The sequence below is a fragment of the Chionomys nivalis genome, chromosome 12 (assembly GCF_950005125.1).
Source record: "Chionomys nivalis chromosome 12, mChiNiv1.1, whole genome shotgun sequence".
Lineage (NCBI taxonomy): Eukaryota > Metazoa > Chordata > Mammalia > Rodentia > Cricetidae > Chionomys > Chionomys nivalis.
The window spans coordinates 52,458,022-52,465,297 of NC_080097.1; positions in this window are offsets into that span (position 1 = coordinate 52,458,022).

A 7,276-nucleotide genomic window follows, 5' to 3' on the forward strand; every position below is an offset into this window, starting at 1 on the left:
CATGTCAGAACTCTGTGACTTCCAGCCCATATTCTGTAACCCTGAGCTGCTCTGAGAAATTCTGTAGTTCTTGAATCAGGCACCAAAAATATTAGGTAGCATCTCTGGCTTGAGAAAATATGAGATTATTCTTTGGATGTTTATTGAAATATCCCACCCCCAGATTTTGACAACAAACCTGCATGTTTATAGTAGAAAATATTATAAACGCTAAACTGCAGGGCTGGAGAGATGGCCCTGAAGCTTGAGAACACTGGCTGCTCTTCCAGAAGACTGAGCTCCAGCACCCGTATGGAGACGTCCAACCATGTATAACTTCAGTTCCAAGGGCCTCTGATGCCCTCGATGGCTTCTGCAGGTACCAGGAATGCATGTTGGCCGCAGACATATGTGTAGGCAAAACACTCATACCCATAAAATAATAAGCTTTTCAAGACAAGGTTTCCCTGTGTAGCCCTAACTGTCCTAGAACTCACTCTGTTGACTAGGCTGACCTTGAACTCAGAGATCCACCTGCCTCTGCCTCCCAGCTACTGGGACTAAAAGCGAGCAAAACCACTGCCTAGCAGGAGATTTTTTAAAAAACTATTATAAAATTTAGAGACATAGCATGAGAAGCTAATACTATTAGATATCCCATATTGTATCTTATGCGAGCTTAACAAAATCCACATGAAGCCTTCATATATGAAATCCATTTTAGCATTGTCATAATATTGTCATTATTCCTTTAAAATTAGCACAAATGTGGAGAGCAGATTTTTATTTTTCTTTAAAAGAATCTGCTTCAAACAATCACTTCTGGCTGCTTGGAAACCGCTATTAATATTTATATGCAGTGCTTTTTTTTTTCGTCTGGCTCTCAGATAAATGGATTTATGCGCTTGACTGAAAGCCATTCTGCCTCCCTGACACTCTGGATGACCCAGGCAAGCCTTTTACCTTGCCAAGTTAGGCTTCCTCTTCAGTGTACATTCGACAGCAGACCTCCCTCTCCGCATTAACCAGAAAATTAAAACTGCACCCATGTCACACTCTAGCTGACATGCATGGGTTCTTGACAGTGCAAGTTCTTAGTCCTTAAAGCAAGACGTATTTTCAGGGTTTCTGTGGGAGTTGCATGAACTCCTGGAAGAAAGCTCCTGATTCAGATTTTAAACTTGTTAGGGAAAGACAAGGTCGAGAGAGAACTCGCTGATGGCATGGAGAAAGGCTGGGCACCCTCTTCATCCTGTCAGCCATCACCACAGGACTCCAGTTCTAACTAGTCTATTAAATGACAGACCAGAGCCAGAGATCTCAAAACCTCCTTTCATTCCCATCATTCTGCATACATGTTCCACAAAACATGATTTCTAAGTCAAAGAACAAAACCCTGCTCCAGTCTCTATGGGTTGTTGTTCCTGTGGCTGCAGCTACAGCTGCAATTGTGGCTGTTCCTGAGGCTGTGGCTGTTCCTGCGGCTGTGACTGTGGCTGTTCCTGTGGCTGAGGCTATTCCTGTGGCTGTGCCTGTGGTTGTTCCTGTGGCTGAGGCTGTTCCTGTGGCTGTACCTGTGGTTGTTCCTGTGGCTGTGCCTGTAGTTGTTCCTGTGGCTGTGGCTGTGCCTGTAGTTGTTCCTGTGGCTGTGGCTGTGGCTGTGGTTGTTCCTGTGGCTGTTCCTGCGGCTGTGGCTGTGGCTGTTCCTGTGGCTGCGGCTGTGGCTGTGGCTATGGCTGCTCCTGTGGTTGTTCCTGTGGCTGTTCCTGTGGCTGCAGCTGTGGCTGTTCCTGCGGCTGTGGCTGTACCTGTGGCTATGGCTGCAGCTGTGGCTGCCCATCACTCACAACCCAACCCGCAGCACTGACATCTATCTTTACTCCCCTCAGGAAGGAACCACCCAAAGGTCTTTCCCACATTCTCTCTCTCACTGATTTTCCAGTACCTGGGTCTCCCTTCACCCAAGATCCATCATAACCATGCTGATTATTTCTTTTTTAGTATTTTATTCATTGATATATCATACATGTGTTCAGTGTGTGTTGTTCATATGCCCATCTTCAGCTCCCGCTTCCCACGCCCTCCCAACATGTCTCTCTCCCACTGTTTTATGTGCCAACCACTGAATCCAGTCTGTATGTGCAAGGGTGTGAGGCCATCCACAGAAGCAGGGGCAGCCTGCGGGTGACCACAGCTCAGAAGAGAAGTTACTCCCCCTTCCCTAAACATAGGCGCTTTAAGCAGGAGCACATCGGGGATTAGAGGCCCTCACCTCTCACCAAGTCTAAAGTGCTCCCATCATACATAAATTCCCTAAATTTAGGATCTCTTTGCCTCAATATCTAATTGAGTGCTTAGTACACTGTGTACTTAGGCTGCTTGTTTACTAAAAGCTTCAAAACAATCATCAAAGCACTGTTATCATTTTTACTCATAGCTGAGGAAAATAGAGTTCAGAGGGGTTGAATGAGTGGCCTTAGGTCGCCCAGTAAGCAAGGCAGCTGGGGTTTGATTGTGGGCTCCAGCTTTTAAACATGAGGTGGAGGCAATGGTGTGGTTTCTCCAAGGTTGGGGGCTGGGAGCACCTCTGTATTCAGTTTGCTGAAAGTTCTCTCCCATTCCCCAAATGGACTGGTGTAGTGATATTTTGTTTGTACTTTAACAAATAAAGCTTGGCTGACAATCAGAGTGCAGAGCTATGCCATAAGTTAGCCATAGAGGCCAGGCAGTGGTGGCATACACCTTTAATCCCAGCCTCCAGAGGCAGAGACAGGTGGATCTCTGTGAGTTCAAGGCCACCCTGGGCTACACGAGGGTAGCAGGGTATCGTTGAAGAAAAACAGAGCCAGGTTGGTGGTGGCTCACATCTTTAATCCCAGTGCTTGGGAGTCACATGCCTTTAATCCTAGCGCTAGGGAGGTGGAGACAGGAGGGGATATGGCTGGGAGCAGAGAGGAATATAAGGCAGCAGGAGACAGGAGCTCAAAGCATCATTCTGAGGACTTGTAGAGACAGGATACCCCATTCCATCTGAGGAGTTCGTATAGGCAAGAACTAGAGGCTGCTGCTCTGCTTCTCTCGCCTTTCAGCTTTCACCCCCCTAATAGCTGATTCCAGGTTTTTTAGTAAGACCAATCAGATTTGAGCTACAGGCTGGGGTTTCCAAGAAGGGATAAGTGAGAACAGGGAACACTGTTCTCCAGATTTTAGAGCTATTCCTTTGAGAAGCTTCTTCAGTGACCTGATTCTTCCAAAGAGACCACAACCACTACTCTCCCCCACCTCCTAATGATGAGTCTATCAAGTGACTGATCAATCCACCTATTAGGTCCGAACCCATAGGACTGAACCATCTCTAGAAACGCCATCACCCACACACCCGGTTAGTCTCCCTTGAGGCAATCCAGTTGACAGTTAAGATCAGCGAGTAGCAAGGGTGCCATGGAAACAGCTTTGAAAGCTCACATACAGACCCAGCTCTGTCTTCAAAACCCACAGCGTTTTTATAGCCTTGCCTTGTTTCAGCACCAGTAAGATTGTGTGCTCCTGGGGAGCAATATTTCTTTAAACTTTATTTACTTTGGGACCTCCCATAGAACTAGGTGCATAGTAGATACTAGCTAATCAATAAAATAAAATCAAAATGACAATACATTATTTGTCACTGATGTGCTTTAAAGCATATTAATTGGAGAATGTTATAAATATAAAATACAAAGAAAAGCCACTTTCGGGAATTGGAGCTCCAACAATTCAGGCACATTGCCAGTCCTTTCTGGCTGTTCTCATGGTTCATGTTAAACAATGATTTCTCTGCACTCCAAAATTCTGAGCAAACACTTAATAAGCACTATAGCCCATAACTTTGGTTTGAAATGGATCACGTGACCCATTTTGAATTCCACCCTTGACCAAAATCTTCCATTTTAAACCCTAAGCAAATTCTTCTTTTTTTTTCCCACCAACTTTCAAAGCCCGGAAGAACAGATGGGAGAGAACAAGATGACTCACTGTTTACTGGTAAGCAGCCTTGAATGATGAGGAACAAAACGAAGAGAATTGCATCATGGGTGATCTGAGAGAGAGCACACATGCGCTACTCACTAAGGAACATCAGGGAGCCTCCAGGGTTTATGAGCAAATGAGGGTCAGGGAAAGTGGACTAGCACCAGTCAGGTTCTTGGGAGTGTGACACACGGTGGTAAAGGTGTGCATCTGAACAAGGATTCTGGCCCTTTCTAGAATGACTTCATCTAGATATGGCAACCGCTCCCTGGATGTGTTTGCAAGTGGACCTGGTAATGTTTACACATAATAAAAGTGCTGACTAGCACTCTCTGAACCACGGTGTTCATAAGTTTCATCTACTGTTGAGTTACTGCTCTCGTTGCTGTGACTGTGACCACATACCTGACAAGAAGGATCTTAAGCAGGGTTGAGGGTGGCTGGGGAGGTGATAGCTCAGTCCTCAAGGTGCCTGCTGTGCAAACACAAGGATTTGAGTTTGGATAGACTCCACATAAGAAGTCAAGCTGTAATTGCCTGTAATCCCAGCCTGGAAAGGGTGGGGTGCAGGCAGCAGAGACAGGCAGGTCTATGAAGCTCAACGGCCAGCTAGCCTGGCTGAATCAATGAACGTGAGGTTCAGTGAAATCCTGTTTCTAAAGCGTTTTTTTAAAGATAGAAACTGGGGCTGGAGAGATGGCTCAGAGGTTAAGAGCACTGACTGCTCTTCCAGTTACATGATGGCTCACAATCATCTGTAATGAGATCTGGCGTCCTCTTCTCGTGTGTGGGCATACATGGAGGCAGAAAGTTGTATACATAATAAATAATCTTTAAAAAAAGATAGAAACTGATCCAGGAAAGATACCTGAGGGTACCCAGGGCATCACATGCACATGCATGTGCATGCACACGTGCACGCAGACACACACATACTACACACACTACACACACACAGTCAAAGTAAGGAGGCTGGTCAGTCAATCACCCCCAGAAACACCCTCATAGGCAAGTCTGCATGTCTCCTGGGAGATTCTATATCCAGTTGTTATGACAGTGAAAACAAGTCTTAACAGCCACATGCCCTGTCAGCCCTGGGAAGGAGAGCACAGGTTGTGTCGTGAGAGTTAAGTTATGATAGTCCTCCTGAGTAGCTGTGTGCCTTATAACAAGGTACTTTATCTCTCTTAGTCCTGGGGCTTGGGGAATTATTTTTTTTTTTTACTGTTGAGGTATAACTTAAGACATTATAAAGCAACTAAACCTTTTTTTGTTTTCTTCTATTATTGAAAATAGATTTTTTTCTTAATCCAATATAGTCTGATTACAGTTGTCCTCCCCCCCCATTCTAGTTCTTCTCCCACTCCCCTCCTACCTGGGGCCACACCCTTTCTGTCTCTCGTTATGACCAGGAACCAGAAGCTGGACAGCCCAAAGACCCAGGATAGAACCAAACATAACTTGGAAAAAAACCAAATCATTAAATAATTCCTAATGCTATTCTGCTATACTCATAGATCACTACCTAGACCAATAGTCATCAGAGAGGCTTCGTCTAGCAGCTGATGGGAGCAGATGCAGCGACCAACAGCCAAACCCTAGGCAGAGCCAGGAGAACCCCACAGAAGCAGGGGAGGATTGTAGGAGCCAGAAGGATAGAGGATACCTCAAGAACACAGTCCACGGAATCAACTAAGCAGGGCTCATTGTGGCTCACAGAACCTGGAGTGACAATTACCCTTTTCCTCCTATTGGGATGCTTCATGCAGCCTTGATATGAGGGTTTGTACCTAGTGTTATTTTAACCTGTTATGCCCTGTTCGGTTGATATCCCAGGGAGGACTGCTCTTATTTTGAAGGGAAATGGAGGTTGAATGGGTCTAGGGGAGACAGGATGGCGGGGGACAACTGAGAGGAGTGGAGAGAGGGAAAACAGTGGTTGGGATGCAAGGAAAAAGAGTCAAAGAGAAGGCAGAAGAAATGCATATAGGTGCAAAGAAACATGTTCATGCTCAGGAATCCCATAAACACACACACATACAGAGAGAGAGAGAAAGAGAGAGAGAGAGAGAGAGAGAGAGAGAGAGAGAGAGAGAATGAGAAGTCATAATATATATGCAAGGGAACTGTAAGATAAAAAACAAAAACACCCTGACTCAACATTATAAGACAAAGAACCTCCAAAGATGCCACTGAGTTAATTTTGTTTTGATCATCTACAGCTGGATGTTTGGCTTACCCTTAAGAGTAGTCTGTTTCCTCAGACAGGAGGGCCAATGGAACCAAATCGAAGACCCAGGTATCAATCCATACCCCCATGAACACCTGATTTTTGACAAAGAAGAAAAAAAATATCAAATGGAAAAAAGAAAGCATATTCAACAATTGGTGCTGTAATAACTGAATGTCAACATGTAGAAGAGCAAAAATAGACACATATCTATTGCCATGAAGTTTTCTCAAGTCCAAATAGATTAAAGACCTCAACATAGAACCAACCACACTGAATCTATAGAAGAGAAAGTAGGAAGTACACTTGAATGTATTGGCACAGGAGACCACTTCCTAAATATAACCCCAGCAGCACAGACACTGAGAGAAACAGTTAATAAATGGGACCTCCTGAAACTGAGAAGCAAAGAACATGGTCAACAAGACAAAATGGCAACCTACAGAATGGGAAAAGATCCTCACCAACCTCATATCAGAGAGAGGGCTGATCTCCAAAATATACAAAGAACTCAAGAAATTGAACACCAAAAGAACAAATAATCCAATAAATAAAATGGGTTACAGACCTCAAAAGAGAACTCTCGACAGAGGAATCTAAAATGACTGAAAGACACTTAAGGAAATGCTCAACATCCTTAGTCATCAGAGAAATGCAAATAGAAAACAATTCTGAGATTCCATCTTACACCTGTAAGAATGGCCAAGATCAAAAACACTGATGACAACTTATGCTGGAGAGGTTGTGGGGTAAAGGGAACACTTCTGCATTGCTGGTAGGAGTGCAAGCTGGTGCAACCCCTTTGGATGTCAGTGTGGTGATTTCTCAGAAAATTAGGAAGCAACCTACCTCAAGATCTAGTAATACCACTTTTGGGTATATAACCAAAGGTGCTCAACCGCAAGGACATGTGCTCAACTATGTTCACTGCAGCATTGTTTGTCATAGCCAGAACCTGGAAACAACCTAAATGCTCCTCGACCGAAGAATGGATAAGGAAGATGTGGTACATCTACACAATGGAGCGCTACACAGCAGAGAAAAACAATGACATCTTGAAAT